Source organism: Alexandromys fortis, unplaced genomic scaffold (assembly GCF_014885135.2).
Source record: "Alexandromys fortis isolate MF-2015 unplaced genomic scaffold, M_Fortis_MF-2015_v1.1 scaffold_30, whole genome shotgun sequence".
Classification (NCBI taxonomy): Eukaryota; Metazoa; Chordata; class Mammalia; order Rodentia; family Cricetidae; genus Alexandromys; species Alexandromys fortis.
This window is the reverse complement of record NW_026067922.1, coordinates 14,898,246-14,918,109: the sequence shown is the minus strand read 5'-3', so window position 1 is coordinate 14,918,109 and position 19,864 is coordinate 14,898,246. Positions and strand designations below refer to the sequence as shown.

The 19,864-nt window shown below is 41.3% G+C and overlaps 1 pseudogene; it reads right to left on the bottom strand.

Annotated features, from left to right (window-relative positions):
* Nucleotides 1-18,308: 18,308 nt before the first annotated feature.
* LOC126501275 (fructose-bisphosphate aldolase A-like) lies at nucleotides 18,309-19,382 on the bottom strand (annotated as a pseudogene).
* Nucleotides 19,383-19,864: the final 482 nt, after the last annotated feature.

The following is a 19,864-nucleotide window of genomic DNA, read 5'->3' as shown; positions in this document are numbered from 1 at the left end:
CACTCCTCCAGACTCAGTGACCCTGCCCTGCTGAGGGCCTGAGCAGAACAGGGTGGAGAGTCACTGTCTCTGCGTAGCCAGGGACGTCTGTCTTCTGTGGCTTACAAGCCTTCCCACAAGAACTGAATCTCTCTACCTGTTGTCATGGTTTCCAGGTGACACACAGCAGAGCAAAGGGCTTCTTGACCTTCATAAGAATGAGAGCAAACTCAAGCGAGAAACGTTGGTCTCCAAAAACAGGCAAATGGACAGAAAGTGGGTCACTGTAGCTGCAGAACACATCCAGTACTCCAGAGTCTGGGCCTAATTTCTTACTGAACCCAATAGGCAAAAACCCACTGCCCTAACTCTGTCAACACAGTCAAGAGAACCAAACATTCTCTGAGTCTTCCATCTGTACTATTAAGTTTTGGCATTTTTCAAGTTTGGCCCCATTGTTATAGAAGTTGGGGTATAATTTAATACACCATTTGCATTGAGGAATCAAGAACTTTCTTTAAGATGCTCGTGGTAATTCTCAGTGTAGCTCAGATTTATTCCATGTTAGAAAATATAGTCTCGGCCGGGCAGTGGTGGCGCACGCCTTTAATCCCAGCACTGGGAAGGCAGAGGCAGGCGGATCTCTGTGAGTTCGAGACCAGCCTGGTCTAGAGAGCTAGTTCCAGGACAGGCTCCAAAGCCACAGAGAAACCCTGTCTCGGAAAAAAAGAAAAGAAAATATAGTCTCTAGCGACTGCATTTTAGTGGAAATGACAAACTCCAAACTAGTCTCTGTGTGGCATTGGGAAAGCACTGAGCTTGTTACCCCATGTGCATCTGCGGGCCCCACTCTGCAGCGTATGGATGCTTCTTTGTGGGTGCCTCGCTCACCTTTTTATTATCTACTTCCATAAAATGAATGATTTTACAATAGCCATGGCTTTGATCATGGGCACAGAACACTAGGGATACACAGATAAAAGAGCCAGCCATTGCACTCACAAATCACATCCAGCCAATGCTTTTCATTGTATTTTCAATATATTACAATGGTTCATAGGGAATAATTGGCAACCATAATTATTTTTACATGTTCCAGTACTGTTTATGCTACTGAATGTTACTTAGGAGTTGCATACAGGGTTTTATACCATCTATCTGTATAGTTGGGAGAACCTGTTCAAAAGCTAAGCACATGGTCATCGGCTTGTAGCAAAGGCAATGCAAAGGAAAGAAGCAGCAATTTGTTGTATTCTTTTTTACGTAACTCTGTGTAATACATTGTTGACTCCATAGATTAAGGAAATAAATGTTTTAAGTATTTGGTTGACCAGAAATGTCATTTAAACTGGGCTCTTTCTTTTATCCGACTATGACATGTTCAAATACAAAATCACTTTAAAATTAACTCACATTTGGTTCAGACTGACCTTCTGACAGGATGAGCTGGGTGTGCCGCCCTGTAAGTGAAAACACAAAGACGTGAAGACCTTTTCGTCAGAATATCACGAATTCATAAGACCGACTTACAAAAATTGAGTCCAAAGCAGCAGTGGCTTAGCCCCAAGACTGTCAAGGGTGCAGGAACCACGTTCATTTCTAATCATTTCCTATCCAATCAAAGGAGATTTAAATGCGTAAGCAGCACTGGGCAGACTAAGTAAACAATGTGTTTCTGAATCCATCCCGAAATGATTTATATCTGTCCTCATGGTGACCTTACCCTTGAGCCGCACGCCGTTCCCCACACCTGACTGATGACTCCTCCCTCCTTGGGACCCAGCATGCCAACTACAGTCTGTTCTGTGACATGCTTCCTCAGTGATGGATCCAGGGTGGTAGCACCCCAAAAGGGTCAGTGAAAGACAACAGCAGACTGGTGTGTGCGAGTGGACATCTGGCATGTAGTAAATGCATTTGGGAAGCTAATAAACCACTCATTGTGACCGACTCCTGAAATTGATTCTAATACGAGCAGTTCGGGGAGAGAAATTGGCTTTTCGGGAAGTCACTTAATGTCATATAGAGTCCTTTTCCACAACCCAGCTAAACTGCTCAGCTGCTTACAAAGCAAATCTAGCCATTTTGATCTGGTAATGAAGCAAGCTGTTTAGCCTGGTGGAGTTCAACACTAGGTATGGGTACAACTGTATCTCCATGGCATTTGGAGCAAGATTTAAACCAGCAGCGGGTCTAGAACTAACTGGCTTTACAGCTCAAGAAGGATCAAGGATCACTCTGCTTATGATAGTACTTTTTAGATTTCTCAACATTAGCTTCAAGTTGTGTTCATTCTATAAGCATAGTCTAAATGAAATTCTCATATTAACCCTTGAGGCATACTAAGAGGACTTATATTAATGAGACCTTGGCTAAAAGGGACTCAATAATTCATAGGTTCCACCTTTGGGAGACAGACACCTCAACATGAAGTATCCGAATGTGGAATGCGAGCAGGGATAGTGTGTCTGTAACTCACTAATGACCTTGCGTCCTAGGGCCACCAATGACACTGGAGGGAGTCAGAAAAGAGGGCCTTGTGATGAAGCCAATGCTGACAGGGTTGAGAGGGGTTAAAGGCTCACTATCGCTTCTTTGATGTCGCCTTCCTTCCTGTTTTTTTTTTTATTCTTAATGTCGCACAGTCAGTGAGTAAACAGCAAGACTTTTAAAAAAGTGACGTGGCACCTATCCATGTCAGAGGTCGTCAAGGGGGTAAAGTCTTGAAGGATGTTCTAATCCACAGCCTTAGAAGGAGCTGTGGGAGACAGGCCTAAATTTTAGCATACGACAAACTTATATCTAAATATGATTTTTGTTACTTACTAGTTGGCGGGCATCAGACAAGTTATTTTCTTCACTAAGCCTGGATTCCTCATTTGAAAAACAAGGGTTTTATTACTCGCCTAATTGGATGCTGTAAATAAAGGGAATAGCACACAGTTGTGACAACTTCATAACCTCTTTATAGACAAGTGTAAATATTTCTAACTCCTGAGTCTGAAGCACAGAAGACATGGGGGAAAAGAAATCTAAAGCCTCTCATAAAGACCATGCAAACGTACACCTGAAATATAGCCTCACTTGGCTGAGTATACACATTCTAGAAGGTAGCCTTCTTGACAGTCCAGAGATAAGAAATACAAGTAGAGATAAGACATTCCTGCAGGAATGCTCGTTACAGGAGGTGAGGAAACGCTGAGACCGGAGCAAGGTTCTCCCAGAATCCTGGGGCTGAGGAGAAACTTGTGGTGTTTATTTGCTTAAATTTGAATGGAGGTGAATGATATATTAAGCAAGTTTATAATTCCACAAGACAGGCACTTGAAGACTTAGCACAATGGACACTGCGGCAAACACCAGCACTGAGCACAGAATGACCGCTGCCTGATCACAAGTTCAGGGGAAGCGAGCAAAAGCACTGCAGCCCTGCCCAGAACAAAGCAGAACTTAATCTTCCCTGCCCACTCCTTTATGGTTCCAGAGAGAACGACCTTGCTTAATACCTTGTCCTCCATAAAAAGGGGTCATCCTGCGGTCAGAGCATAGAAACCCGTGCCCCCTGACACCGAGTCACCAATCTCTGACGAGAAGTGGTGGAGCCCGGCCTGTGATTCATCCCCTTAGCTGAAAGCTCCTGCCTTCCTGCGGCTGCACATTGCCGCTCTAAATCCTGGCCATGTTTCCTACCTAGTAAAGCTTTGTGGAATTAGCGTGTTATATGGGGCAGATTCATCTGTGAATAAATCCAAAGTGTTTTTTCTGGAACAATTTATCAATGATTAAAATACACTAGAATATTTGTATTTGTTAATAAAGTATGAAGCATTGTTTGTATCATTATAGGTTTTCCTAATTAGAAAAACAAAAGACAGAGAAGAAAATGGGTAGATGGTGATAGATAGTCTCATGCATATATGCATACATATACATTCATATATATACATATATGTCAGATAATAGGTGCCAGATACAAAGTTAGAGATAATCAACATGATAGATGATATACAGAGAGATAGAAAGATTGATAGTAGATTATAGATAGATAGATGATAGATAGATAGATAGATAGACAACAAAATCTATAGTAATAAATGCAATTCTTTTCTTTAAAGATTAAGAATAATGCAAGTATATCTACTGATACTATGTCTATGAAACACTGTTTTGGCATTAGTTACTAAGTAAATCAAACTAAAAAATCAAGGATATTGGAAAGAAGGAAAAAAAGCACAAAACAGAAAATTGTCATTTTTCATAGATGCATGATTATTTGTAAATGATTCACAGAAATCTACAGTTAAGTTAGAGAATTAATTATCAAGAACAAGGTCAATATCTACTAATTAAAGATACTTTTATATGCTCACATTAAAAATAGAAAATGAAATAAAAAAGGCATCATTGCATTAGCACCCAAAATTTATAACGTATAAAACAGGGAAAATTCACTCAAAATCCAGAGGCCGAAAGCACTGGGGAAATGTAAGTGCAATCATGCCATGCCCCTGGGATATCTACTTAAATAAGTATTGTACATTAAAACTCTTTAAATATTATTATAATAATTACTATTGCAATTAATTCTAATCAAATATAAAGCTATTTAAATCAACTTCTGCAGGATTTTATGCAGAAAGACACATGTTCATTCCAAATGTACTTGGGGCAGCACAGGAACATAATGGGAAGTGAGGCAGACAGGAAGTTAGGAGGAGTCACGTGATAATAAATATGAATGCCAAGCCATGACAGTCAGCCACAAAGAACAAGTAAACATGGTGACCCACAGAGGCAGGCCACAGACGTAACCAGCTCTAACCATACTCCTGAGAAAACATGATGCAAGCTGGATCTTAAATTGTTAGAAGGAGAAAACTGGCTGCCTCTAATATTTAGAACTTGACTATGAAGTGGAGAAATTGATTCAGGATTGGAGAGTTAATTTGCTTTTGTCTAAGAAACAAAGTAATTCAGAGTTAATAGAATATTTTCACACATAAAACTGAGACTACTGGTCTACCTATATAACAAGGAAAGGTTACTCAGTATCCACCTCCACATTCAAGTTAACTCTAGACAGGTCGTGGATCTATGCACAAAATCTAAAACCTGAAAATATATAGATGAAAGAAAAGAGAGAATACTGTTATTAGAACATAAGTTATATCTAATTTTATAAATCAAATTAGATCCAATTTAGATAGTAATAGATACATAGAGTACCTAAGGTAATGATGACTCAGAAGTTGAGAGCACTGGCGGCTCTTCCAGAGGCTTGGAGTTCTGTTTCCAGAACCCAGGTTAGACAGCTCACAACCACCAGGAATTCCAGTTCCAAGGATTAGACGCATTCATCTGGATCCCTTGGGCATCTGTTCATAAATGTGAAATAATATGTACGCATACCCATCATTATGTTTTTAATTTAAACATTAAATAAATTCTCATCAAGAGCAAGACATCATTGAAAGATGCGTAAGTGGCTGGAGAGATGGCCCAACTGTTAAGAGCTATTCTTCCAGTGGACCAGGGTTCTCTTCCCAACACCCATATCTGACAACCCACAACTACCTGTAATTCCAGCTCCAGAGCCTCTTCACTGACACTCTCCATGGAGCATGCCATGTGATAACATGTTGCTGGTCCTCCAGTGTCCTCATGCTTGTGTTAAATGCTAAATGGCTCTCTAGTACATGTCCCACCCAAAGACACCTCAGTTTCCCTTCTTCTCCCCACTCTTCCCTTAAATAGTAAGTGAGCTCTGGATTCCTACCCATAAAGGTCAACTATTGGTCTCTGATCTCCACAGGAATACCATGGCACATGTATGCCTCTTTCTACAAGAGGGCAGGTGCGCATATACACACATAATTGTAATACATACACACACATACACATGAACACACACACACACACGTAACTGTAATAAAATGTTTTAAGCTGTATACAAACAATGAATACTGAAGATAAGTAAAATAAAAAAAATATGCTTTGTCATAAAGTGAGAAAAAGAAAGAGATGTCTATTTATATCTGGAAATAATATTCATCTAAGTATCCCAGTTTTCAGGGAAGAGTCTTTGTCTCTCTCAGGCAGGACTTCAAGGACCTTCACTTTTGGCTACTTGTTGATTCTGTGCTCTGGGGAACTTTATCCAGATCAAAAGGAGCACCCCAGAGAAGTTCCATGAAGGTCAAGAAGGGCCCTACATCTGTGGTGTCTGCAGTATCCTGACCACCTTCAGATCCTGCCTCTGACGAGCTTCTAGGCCAAACACCAGCTTGCTGAGAACTAATGCCCAATGCCTATTTTCCACATGGTGAGACAGTCTCCAAAATGGTCAGATGTATTTGGAAGGTGAAGTTGTTTCAGAGTTTTCCACCTGTACTTCTCACCTGCACATGGGGATGCATCTGCACTTTACCCAGAACCATTGTACTCAGTTTTCAGATTCCTCTTCACTCACACATGCCTTCACAGCATGGACTCTGACAGTGGTGCATTGTGTCCTTGGCTGGTGTGCAAAGTGTTGTCATGCCAAATAGATCTATGCCTCCTTTAGAAACAGTTAAAGCCCTTTCTGCGAATAGTATCCCACAAACAGCTGTCTTCCCCGGCAAAGCTACGGGATCACTTTCAGGATCTCCAGACAGCATGCCTCTATGCCTCCTTTCTTCTGCTGGGATAGCCAGATAACACTTAAGGGACACAAAGATTCCCTCCCGGGCTACATTACCTAGAGATGAATAAAGCTCAATACATTATTGTAAACACAGAGATGCTCTGATTTTGACAGTGGGAGGGCTTCAAAGTGTAGAAGCAGGAGGGAGCACATGATAGTAAAACGAGAGGGTTGGCTGCAGTGAATGGAGAATCTATCTCTAGAAACCCACACAGCCTTGTGTGAGATAGGGATGCCTTCGCGTACACAAAAGACTTGCTCCTGGAGTCTCCTCAGATCTCAAGACAGAGATCATGGCTATCAGGCCTCTCTCTGGCATAATACACCTGGCCCACTTCATATCCAGGAAAGCCAAAACAGGTTTGAAGAGCAGTTTATTGTGGGCCTGTATTTATTACCCCCAGTGCTTGTGGATCTGCTTGCTAGACCTCAGATACTGTTGGGCTTCTCCTCCTGCCACAACTGTACTAATGAACTTCTTCCTTTCATTTCTTGCTCTGATGCGGTTGACCTTCCTAGATACCTGCCCATGATCTTCAGACAGATCCTTAGTAGGTATTCTAAGGCTGCAATGGACATCTGCAATCCCAGCCCTCGGAAGGTTAAGGTAGGAGGTTAACTACAAACTTGAGGCTAACTTGACTACAGAGAGTACCAACCAGCCATGACCTCATAGCAAGACCCTGTCTTGACAGCTCCTCTCTAAATGGAGATTATAAATGTGACCCACACCACCATTCCTCCATCCTGTCCATATTTAGCTCCCTTGCTTTTCCTTACTGTATGCTTAGCTACATTCCTGATTTCATTCTTGAGTCTCAGTCATTCTGAAAGTTTTCCATCATCTGTACTTAATTTTCAGTGCTAGAGACTGACCCCAGGGCCCCATGCACACTAGACAAGCACTCTCCTACTGAGTTATCTCTCTAGGTCCTTCACTAATATATCAAACCATAAAAACACATAATAGCCTCCATTGAGATAAGAACACCACCATGTTGATATTTTATGTTAATTCACAAGCACATTTTTTTTGTTTATTCCCCAGAACTGTCAATGAGGGAATCAATGAATTTGGGATCCACAGCAGAGCATCGTTCTGGAACTCGGGACATAAAGACAACCAGTGACAACCGCGTTCATGCAATCAAGTAGGAAAGAGTGAAAGCCAAAAAAGGCATAAGGGCACGCAAAGCACTTGTCATGAGATTGGATGACCTATGAGAGACAAGCTGGGGTTCCCTGTTTCCTCTAACCCCTGCCTTTCCATTTGCCCCAGGAATATGAAGGGAGAAACCTGGCATGCCATGTTTGATGCATTCATGTATGCAAGCTGTGCTGGTCACGGGTCTCTTGAAGAGCTTATGTGAGAGGATGTCTTTGTATTTAAAAAAGGGGGTTGTTGGACTGGCCTGGGTAGTCCATCAATGACTGTCTCACACTGCAGAGAGTGAGAACCTGGTAGCTTTTCTGCCCACGAGGCTAAATACCTCATCAGCAACAACCTCGCACTCAGAGGATTCTGAGAGAGCCATTGGCCTTCAGTTCACATGGGAGATGCCAAGAAGCTGGTTCTGATAACAGCAAAGGACTGGAGCCGTAGCAATGGCAGCAATGAAAGAGAAGGCATGGTCCCCAAGATGACAATGTGATATGGCCTCCTTTCATCTGGGATGACACTACAAGATGCCCGGCAGGTACTACTTTAGATTGGGTCTTACATCTTCAGGTAGCCTAACTAGGAGAATCATTCATACCTATGAGCAGAAAGCTTGTATTTTAACTGATTACAAATCCAGTTAAATTGACAATGAAGTCAACCAGAGGATTTCCAAAGTGGAAAATGTAGTCACTGTGATCCTGAAAGCCGTGACTGGAAAGATGGAGAGCTTGCCTGCAGGAAGATCATGCATCACCCAAACTGAGAGAGCTCTCAATCACAAAGAGATAGCTAATGAATGCCACACAGGCTCCCCCTCACTGCCATGCAGCACCCACACCAGGGGCCCAAGGCAAGGAATCCCCATGTGATACTGAACAGTGGGTGGTCCCAAACAAAGTGTTTCTCTTCATACACTAATTGCCCCCAGCACTTTGTTTCAGTGAGGAAAGCTGACCAAGATGTGAATGAACTGGAACAGCAAACAACGGGTTTCTGTCTTTTAAAAAAACATTTGTGAGCAAAGAAATGCAACCTCCTTTCCGATCTGTGCTCACAGAACCAAATATCCTAAGCCTCACAGCATTAACAGAAAATGTTCTCCAAGCATAGATTGGAGTCATTTTTGAAGCTGATTTATTTTATTTACTCTTTGACTATCTCATAACAATGTCTCATTTCAGAAGCATGAATTCTAGTTGGTCTTAATAATAAAAAAAACCAGAGTCAGACATAGGGGTTAATGCTGAAGATTAGAGAAGTAGAGAAGCCAGTCACTAGAGAGTTTTTTTTTCCCCTCTGCCAATGCTCAGACTGAAGGGGTGAGCCTGTCCTCAGATTGCATCTCCAGACTCCATCTGTCCCTACCAAACTCACACTTATTAGTTCCTGTCTCCTCCTGCCTTATATTCCTCTCTCTGCCCAGCCATATAACTCCTGTCTCCACCTCCCTAGTTCTGGGATTAAAGGTGTAGGGTCCCAAGTGCTGGGATCACCTTTTGCTGTTGAATAATGCTTTTGTACATCGTAAAGATTTGTCACTCATATTGGTTTAATAAAAGGCTGTTTGACCAGTAGCTTTGCTGGAAGGAGAGGCAGTGCAACCAGACTAGGAGAATTCTGGGAAGAGGCAAGGCAGAGACAAGGTTGCAAGTCAGAAGCAAGATGAGAACGATTTACTCAGAAAAGGTACCACACCACGTGGCTAACCATAGATGAGATTTATTGGCGAATTTTAGTTGTAAGAGCTAGTTAGTCATAATCCTGAGCAATAGGCCAATTGGTTTATAATTAATAAAAATGTTCTGTGTGTTTCTTTGGGACTAAGTAGCTGTGGGACCAGGTGGGACAGGAATTTCTGTCTACAACATTTGTGTAAATTCTGTTTCTCTTTTAGACAGATTCAATCTTGTGGAGGCCAGGGTAGCCTTGAACTAACAGAGATCCCTCTGCCTCTGTCTCCCGAGTCCTGGGATTAGAGGTGCATGCCACTACTCCCTGGCATCTAGTGTCTTATCTCTTTACTATGATCTTCAGGTAAGCTTTATATGCTAAAACAGAAGCAAAACATCACTACACATACCCAACCACATCTTTCCCATCCCACAACTGTCAGGTCACTCCTCCATTCCTCCTCTTCCCATCTTAATATCCCAGTCATTTTTATAGAACACTGAGTCCAAATAATGCTGACCACATATGTATACACACATGTGGAAGGATGTGGCAGATCATGATCATTTTAAAGCATTTATTTATAGGTTTGGGATCGAAGTGAATTGGTTGGAGCTGAAACAGCTAAGTTCTCAAGGGACCAACATGAGTGAAAAGCTGACTCTGCCATTGGGTCTGAAGTTGTAATTCTCCAAATGTTAAATGGCCGTAGCATCCTCATTTCACTCCAGAAACCACCTAGAAGGAGGCAACTGACATGTGTGGTAGAAAGTGATAGATTTTAAAAGTCATATGGGGGGTGTGGGGAGGGGGATATCGGTATGGCTCATAGGCAGTGAGAAACAGATCCAACACCCTTCATGAGAACAGCAATACACAACTAGCGATGACAGGTTCCATCTTGGAAGCACCACTGTGTCAGACTTATCAAACGCCTGTCACATCATCTGTAAACGTCTCCACATGCCTCGGAGTTGCTCTTAGGATAATGCTTTATCTGTGGATCTATGGACATGAAAATTGGCACAGGGTGGGATTCGGGTCAGCAAAAGTCTGCCTTCATTTAACTGGGCACTGAAACAAAACACCACAGCCTAGGGACCTTGAATCATGACATCCAGGCCCTCATTTCTCTGGGGAGCAGAGGTCCAAGGACGTAGTATCAGAAGGAGCAGGTCATGTCTCTGTCCAATGGCCAGAATTCTCTATGTATTAGTACCCCTCTCTGTAGGGTCAAGCTTCTTCCTTCAATAAGGACAACAGTCTCTGAATCAGGACTCATCACAATGGCTTCTTAAAGGTCCTGTGTCTAGATAAAGTTGCACACTCTTTGGTTGTAGGGCTTAGGGCTTCAGCACATGGATTTTTCTGGGAATATAGTTCGAGCCAGCACAGAGCTCAAACCGAAACTGAGTTTTCTTCTGAAAATATGGCTCACATGTTTCCACCATGGAGTCTGGTTCCAACTGCTACCGGCAGGAATGTAGCCCCATGTTTCATAAGTAACAAGTTTCCAGGTTACTGTCTATCAGCATACTGCAGAAGAGAAGCAGTCCATACTTCAGTGCAAAGCAGCATATTATCATAGTTCAACATTCTCCCTCTGAAAACCACACAGACTGTTAGTTCAAAGTATGCTGGGGCTGAGATAGATCAGGAGAGTGTTTGCTGCACAAACATGGGGACCTGGGTTCAAATCCACATTTACCTTTATGGCCAGGTGCAATGGCGTACCTCTCTAATTCCAGAGCCAGGGAGGTGGGGAGACAGGTAGATAGATCCTCTAACACCCTCTTAGGAAACATCACATTGCCATAAACAACCGTTCAGAGTAGAACTTGTAAAGTACAAACTACCTGTACATACCCAGATGTGTGGTTTAAATCTTTAAAACTTAAGTCAGCGGTTATAAATCAGAGTACAAGACCTAGATTTTTTCCATGTATATGTTGAACACTTTCACAAAAAGAGAGGCCATAAATTTAAAAAAGAGCAAAGAGGAGTGTATGAGAGAATTTGGAGGAAAGAAAGGGAAGAAATAAGTGATATAGTTATGTTATAATCTCAAAAATAAAAGAATTAGATTATTTTAGCTTTATGTATAACATACTATATTAATTTAATATTTTATGTGAATCTAATATTAATCCAAGCAATGATAAAAAATCACCATATCTCTAAGAGCATATAGGACTGGCCCAAAAATTGGTTAAGAGTCTTTGAATTAAGTACACCTAAACCCTTCAATTTAGTTGATATAAATAAAGGCTGAACTACTGAAGAGAAGCATTTAGAGCCCAAATCTTAGAGCTGTGTCCTCTTTTCAACATACAGACTAATACATTTCTGCTTTTCCTCACAGAAACCTGAGGGACAGAGTCTTTCATTCTCCATGGGCCTCTGGGGATGGCATCTTTTTGCTTTATGGCCCTCTCAGAACCAATAAGACATGTGAAACAAGAGACTCAAATGACCTGGATCACTCTGGTAAATGATGTTCTAGAAATCACTGTATGTATATTGGTATTTAAGTTTAGAATCATATGCCTGGACGAAAATGAAAGGGAGTGTGTCTCCTGCTCAACACCTTCTCAGAATTTCAGCCAAGACCACGGGGACCAGGATATCTGGACCGCCTTCAATTCAGTCACATAATAACAAGCTCTTCATCGTTGTCATGACAACAACTCCATCCTTCCCACTTGAAGCAGACTTCTCTATTCAGAGGGAAATGTTTACTTGCTGTCTATTGGGAAGCTGTAATTTTTTTGAGCGATGCAGCTAAAAGGGAAATGAATTAGATTCTACCCCACCTCTACTAAAGTGTGTGAGTCCATGCTAACCTAAAACTCCTTATTGGAGCTTACCTCTCATGGTAGATAAACACTTCCCTTCCACAGGTCTTGATTCTCCCTATAATAGTGCAGTAAGAGATTTACTTCAAGTTAGCATGATTCACCAGTGCTAGCCTTGTCCACAGTTCTTGCAGGAATATCTTCTAATTAAGTATCTATAGTTCTATAAAGAATGAGTATTTATGATGCTGGTGAAGGGCTCCATAGTTAGTTTATCCAGAAATGGCTATCTGTTCCTTGTCTCTGAAGTCCTACCAAGACTAGGTGTATATCACTGAGAGAGAGCCCCCTCTTGCTGATAGACTTACTTGGTGCTCCTCTTTGTTAGTTTTAAATGTCAACTAACTACAACCTAGATTCACTGAAGATACTCAGTTGGGAAAGTGCCTAGGTTAGGCTGGCCTGTGAGCCTGCCATGAAGGATTGTCCTGATTTTAGTTTCTGTAGGAAGACCCATACACAGTGGCTGGCACCATTCCTAGGTAGGTGGGACATGGGGGATCTGAGCTCTGTGAGACAGAAGAGAGATGGATGGAAGGAAGCTAGCAAGCAAACCCTGTGGCTCCATGCAATTTTCTATGTTCTTGACTATGACTGTAACCTGATTAGCTAATGAAGTCTCAGACTTGACTTCCTTACAACGACAGACTAGAAACTGGGATTATGAGTAGGATAAACCCTCCCTCACTTCCATTTTTTAATCAGAATGTTCAGCCACCACAACAATGCTATAGACTTGCTACTACACTGGGGGATCCCAGGGTCCCTTATGTTTGTTTTTATCCAACACCAGTCTCAGTATTTAGTTATTTACACACCCTCTCCAGCACTATATTCTCCTGGGAATAACTAATTCTGTGCATAGGCAAACACTAATTAAAGAAGGCCTTTCTGATACCTTTTCCAACAAAAGGAAAATGCCAACATGATACCAGAATTGACAATAACAAAGCAGGGTCAAAATGTTCCTATGAAGCAAGTGGAGAAAATATCAATTTGTAATTCAATCCATTAAAATACTCACCAACATGAAGTTAAGAATGAAAATAAAAGATGTAAGAAGTCAAATATAAAATGAGTAATTGTATAGATCATGGAATGTGTAAAAAATTGAAGTAAAATATGAGATCAAATAGATTAACTAGGATTGGGGGATGAACCAGTGGGTAGAAGGGCTCTAGAACATTGAATGAGAATGTCCCCTGTAGGCTCTAACAATGGAACATTTGGTCTCTGGTTGCACAGCTGTTTAGAGGAGATGGTATAGTCTTGCTGGAGAAAGTACATCATGTGTGTGTGGTATTTGAAATTTTATAACTTCTCCCTGCTTTCTGTTTATGCTCTCTGTTTTCTGCTTATAGTTGGGGTGTGATCTCTCAGCTTACTGCTCCTGTTGTCATGCCTGCTGTTTGGTGCTGTGTTGTTGTGGGAGAATGTTCTTGTACACTGCAAAGATTTGTCACTCATATTAGTTTAATAAAATGCTGATTGATCAATAGCCAGGCAGGAAGCATAGGTGGGATGATCAGACTGGGAATTCTGGGAAGGGGAAAGGCAAAGAGTCAGTAACCAGTTAGATGCAAAGGAAGCAAGATGAGAATGCCTTACTGAGAAAAGGTACTAAGCAGTGTGGCTAAACATAGACAAGAACTATGGATTAATTTAAGTTGTAAGAATTAGTTAATAAGAAGCCTGAGCTAATAGGCCAAACAGTTTATAATTAATAAAAGCCTCTGTGTGTTTCTTTGAGACTGAATGGTTGCAGTACCAGGCAGCACACAAACTTCCATCTACAATGATGCTTAAAGGTTTGGCAAGAATTTATACACACACACACATATACACACACACACACACACACACAAATGAAAAAGCTTAAATAAAAGGATTCTAGACAGACAAGAACAGAGTCAAGTGCAGCTTTTTGGTAGCAGCAAGAAGAGACATGCATCCTTTAAGAAAGGCTTCCTGACTCAGTGTTAGCAGCAAAAACTGTGTGGTTCTGTTAAGAGGCTACCTGCTACCAAACACTTAAATGATATTTATGAGAATCTGGCAGCATGCTTCTTGGTTGGTGGCATGAACCTAGTAACCCTGCAGTGTTGTGGCAATAAACATGGCTCCTGCCAATGGTTCCACCATTAGGTTAGACTCTCAAGAGGTCAAAGAATGGGCAGAGCCAGCCACAGAAGCTGTCACTTTAATCCCAGTCATGCTGTTTAGCATATTAAAGACTCATGTGGTCAGAAAAAGAAAGAGATATACAATAAAGACAGATTCAGATGAAAAAAATCTAATGTGTTTACTGTGTGCTGAAAAATATATGAAGGCTTGGGTGAGGAAAAATAAATGGAGTAAGAAAAAAAGCCACCCAAAGATGGAAAATACACAGAAAGTTTGGATATTATATGTTATTGTGTTGTCTTTGAATTGTTTGACTTCTGAGTAAGGATTAAAAGACATTTGATTATAAATATTGATGGATTAATCCAACCTATATATTTTGAAAATGCCTTGACTTCAAAATTTAGGTCAAAAGATATTTTACTTTGGAGAAGAGGATTTGTTTTTGTTTCCACAGGAAATGAGAGGCAGTGGGTTCATTCTGGGTTAAGGAAAATAAGGTTTGATCAAAGAATACCCCTCAAAGATCTTCAATGGGAATAGATGGCCCAGGTGATCTAACATTTTAGAGCATTTCTATTGCAGTCTCCTCTGAATTTTACATCTAAGACAGCCTCAAGACTTCTGGGTGAGATGATCCAGTTTCACACAATACTCCAGTAAGGACTTTACCACAATCCTAAATTCTTCTTGGGTGCATAAGATTATCAACACCCTGAACCTGTAGGAAATAGCTGAGAAAACTATGCCCACATTCCCAAAAATGAATTATGGATATTTGTCTTTGTTTAGGGTGTTGGTTACAATTGCTATGGTTAATAGTCAGGAAAAAAGCTAAACAAAGGATATTAGATTCAAAGTTCTTGTTTTGAAAAGAAAAAAGGGGAAATGCCATGGGATAATGCTCTTGTACACTATAAAGCTTTGTCACTAATATTAGTTTAATAAAGCACTGTTTGGCCAGTAGCAGCGCAGAAAGTATAGGCAGTACAACCAGGCTAAGAAAATTCTGGGAAAAGGAAAGGTAAAGAGTAAATAACCAGCTAGAAACAGAGAAAGCAAGATGAAAATGCCTTACTGAGAAAAGGTACCAAGTTATGCGACTAAACATAGACAAGATTATGGATTAATTTAAGTTGTAAGAGCTAGTTAATAATAATCCTGAGCTAATAGACAAAACAGTTTATTCTTTGGAACAAAACAGCGATTCTTTGGAACTTAACAGCTGTGAAACAAGGTGGGAAAGAAACTTCCATCTCTACTGTGCCTCCCTGACCATAATGGACTCTTACCCTCTGGAACCAAAATTTTCTTAAGTTGCTTTTGACCACAGTATTTTATCAGTGTAGAATAGTAACTGTACATGGACTTAGTGTATGAGTGTGAGTTGAGTTTGAATCCTCAGAACTCACCTTAAGCTGGGTGTGTTAGTATACATCTGTGATCTCAGTGGTCTACAAGACAGCAAACAGAAGTTTAGGCCAGTCATCCTGGTGTACTTGGTAACAAGCAACAAAGAGATGTTAGTTAGAGAAGAAATGAAGTGTAGTTTCTTGAATCTTTTCTTCTTTCTTAGTGATATTGCCTGTTGCTGTCACTGTGATCTTACACTGACATTAGCATTCCCATGTTGATTTAATATTATTAATTCTCCAGGGACCTCCAGGCATTCAGATTAAAACTTCTGAGGCACCTAGTTCACAGACTGAAGAGCAACTCAGTTCTCAACCAATTCAGCCCAGCATATAGGCAACCATTGCTGGACTCCTGACCCCTATCATGCAAGTCAATTAATAAAGTCCTCTTCGATGGTATGTACACACTCTATTGGCTTTGTGCCTCTAGAAAATTCACCTAATACAATCACTGTGTGCTCACTGATAAAAAAGACAGCTCAAAGAATTAGAATACATGAATTTAAATTTGAAAGGAAATAAAAGCTAGTAAAAGGGCATTGCTGTCTCCCTCTGAAAATGCAGTTCAAACTCTTGTACCCATCACTGTTAGAATTTTCTCCTTTAAGGAAGATGGAGACAGTTAAATATATAGCTTCCAATCTGAACACACCCTTCCATTTCAAAGAGATAGGACCTAGGTTACTTGATGACTGATACCTTGTGAGCAACAGTAGACTGAGGCGAAGCCATCAATAATATGATTTGATTAAAATATCCAACATGTCAATGTTTGTCACATTTCTACCCAATCTCCTTTAAGCTGTCTGATGTTTACACAAATGTGCCTTGATACAGATCTGTGGGAGGTGGTGTCAGAAATAATGCCTAACAACTTGAGCATCTGGGACTAATGAGCTATCAGCAAACACTTGGCTTATGCATGACCAATCTGTTTCTAAATACTTTGAGGGCTGACTGTATCAATAGAGATAGACTGTGATGGAAAACATTCACTGTCATTCCTACAACACCCTTGGATGCTCAGGTCAGGAGGCAGGGAGGCCACAGCAGTAAGGGTGGATGCAATAGAGAGAGTTACAACCTACTGCCAGAGTTCATAGACAGGAGTTAAGGAAAGCAGGTGTGCAAGAGCTGAGCATACTCTGTCCCTCCTTCTTCTCCTGGTTCTTGCTTTCAATATTCGAGGTTCATTATCACACCCATATGCTCTTACTCAAAGAATTTATGCTATAGTAGCATGATTAATCTTACATGACTGCTTTAAACATATGACCAAATCACGTGATAAATGATATTTAGACACAATTTTTATGGTGCTCAAAAAGCAAGAGACTAAAATAATCATAAAATTAATTCAGTTATAAGAAAATTCCTGTAATTAAAAATATATGCATTTGTATCTTAAAAACATATACAACAAAATGGCATGCAAGAAATACATTTAAATATTTATGAGTGTACGATAGAAAGGCACTGTGATTACTAAAGAGGGCAAATATAAAATAAAAGGACTATTGTATGAATGAATCAAGTTACTATACCGTAAACTGAAAAAATAAAGGAATATTATATGAATGGAGCAGATTACTATACCAGAAACTGAAGAGGATCATAAACTGAAAACAGAAGAAGAGGAGGAGGAGGATGAGGATGTCCTAAATTACTTTCTGTTACTGTGATGAAGCACCATTACCAACTCAACTTTTAAAAGAAAGGCTTTAATTGGGCTTACAGTTTCAGAGGTTAGAGTCCATGATGCCAGAACAAAGCATGGTGGCAGGAACAGCTGGGAACTCACGTCTTGATCTGGGGATAATGGGAGGTTTTTTTAAGTGTCACAACTTCACCATCCTGCCACTATGCCCCATGACACACCCTCTCCAACAAGGTTACACCTCCTTATCCTTGTCAAACAGATCCACCAACTAGAGACCAACTACTGAAGCACATGAACCTATGGGGCCATTATCATTCAAGCCACCACAGGGAAGGAAATGGTAGGATAGGGGAAGAGGGAAAGTGGAAGAGGAGAAGAGGAGGAGGGGGAAAAGAGAACCAAAAGTAAGAGAATAAAACATCAAACATCTAAGAAGAGCTCTAAATTCAACATGGATTTGGCAACAATCACTCAGATACAATGGCCTTTTTTTTTCCCCTCTAGGAGAACCTGAAGTTCTGTCTAGTAGAAGTGAGGAAAAATAAACAATGCCTTCCAAAGAAATAATTCCCCCCTTTTGAATAGTTGTTTATTGGCAGTGGGCTGGAAGAGAAGGCAGAATTAGCATTCGCAGACAACACCACACCAGTCACGAGGGCAGCAAGAGTGATGAGAAAGCCTGAAGGCCCCCTCTTCAAAAGCAAGTGTGTAGGTGGGGGCCTGGAGTGTTGATGGGGCGGCCTTAGACCAGCTCTTCTTAGTAGGCATGGTTAGAGATGAAGAGAGATTCGCTGGCTGCGGCTCCAGACTGACCACTTGGGGTGTACTTTCTTTGACAAGCAAGGCTGTTGGCCAGGGCTCACTTGATGTACCTTCAGGTTCTCCGTCTTCTTGCCCCAGACCTTCAGAGCAGAGGCCTGTAGGGCTCGGCCATAAGAGAAAATCAAGACCCATGGCTTCAGCAGTGGGCATTTGATGATAGCATTGAGGTTGATGGATGCCTCTTCCTCACTCTGCCCTCCAGACAGGAAAGTGACTCCACTGACAGCAGGAGGCACTGTGCAATGCATTTCTGTGATAGTTGCCATGGCAATCTCCTCATTGGAATATTTCTGGGTACAAGCATGGCCTGGAGTGACCATGTTCGGCTTCAGCAGTATGCCTTCCAGATAGACATGGTGGTCACTCAGAGCCTTGAACACAGTAGCCAGTACCTTCTCAGTTACATACTGACAGCACTTTAAGTCATGGTCCCCATCAGGGAGAATTTCAGGCTCCACACTGGGTACAATGCCATTCTGCTGACAGACGATGGCATAACAGGCCAAAACATTGGCATTTTCCATGATGGCAAGGACTGAAGGAGTATGTTCCCCAATCTTTAACACACAGCATTATTTAGCAAAGTCAGCTCTATCCTTCTTATACTGGGCACAGCATTCTGACAGCCCATCCAGCCCTTGGATGGTGGTCTCATCATTGGTTCCTGCCAAGGTTACCATGCCTTTATCTACCTTAATGCCAACAACACCCCCTTGGACTTGATAACTTGATAATGTCTACCATGTGCCTTCTGGTAGATCATTTCATGAAAGAGGTTCACATGGTCATCAAGAGTCGACAACAGCTGGCAGTAGAAGTGCCTGTTCTCTTCTTTGTTCTCAGTGCTAATGGACTGCATCTGCTTATCAATGTTTCTGGTGGACTCATCTGCAGCTAGGATGCCCTTGCCTGGAGCCACAATTCGGTGAACAATGTCAGACAGCTCCTTCTTCTGCTCTGGGGTTATTGCTGGGTATGATGGGTAGGGCATAGTGCCAGTGGCAGCACGTTCCTGGCACAAAAGGGGGTGGGTCTGCCGGTATGGTGGTGGGTGAACAAAAGGATGGAGGAGCTAACTCAACTTGTGTCACCAGAACTCCGATCTGCGTGAGTTCCAAAAGAGCATAGCCTATTCAAAGAAATAATTAATAATACCACAGTGACAGGGGAAGAAGTTATGCCTGGTGACACACCCATGAAAATCAAGCAAGTATAAGGTTTATTGACCCTCTTGCTTTACCATTGGGTAGATTACTCTCTATTTCGTTGTCCTTCAGCAGTTTGAGTGTATTGAGATAACTTGTAGATGGCCCCAGTGTAGGAAGTCCCTAGGAAACAAAAAGTCTGTCAATGGTGGGGGTAGGGAAGTGGCTTAAGACATTCACTATGTAAACTGACATTTCTGTTTCTTTATAACTGAATATGGACATCCACCAAAAATGATCAATGCAACCAAAGATTTCTGGTTGCAAAATGATAAAAATTAATTTA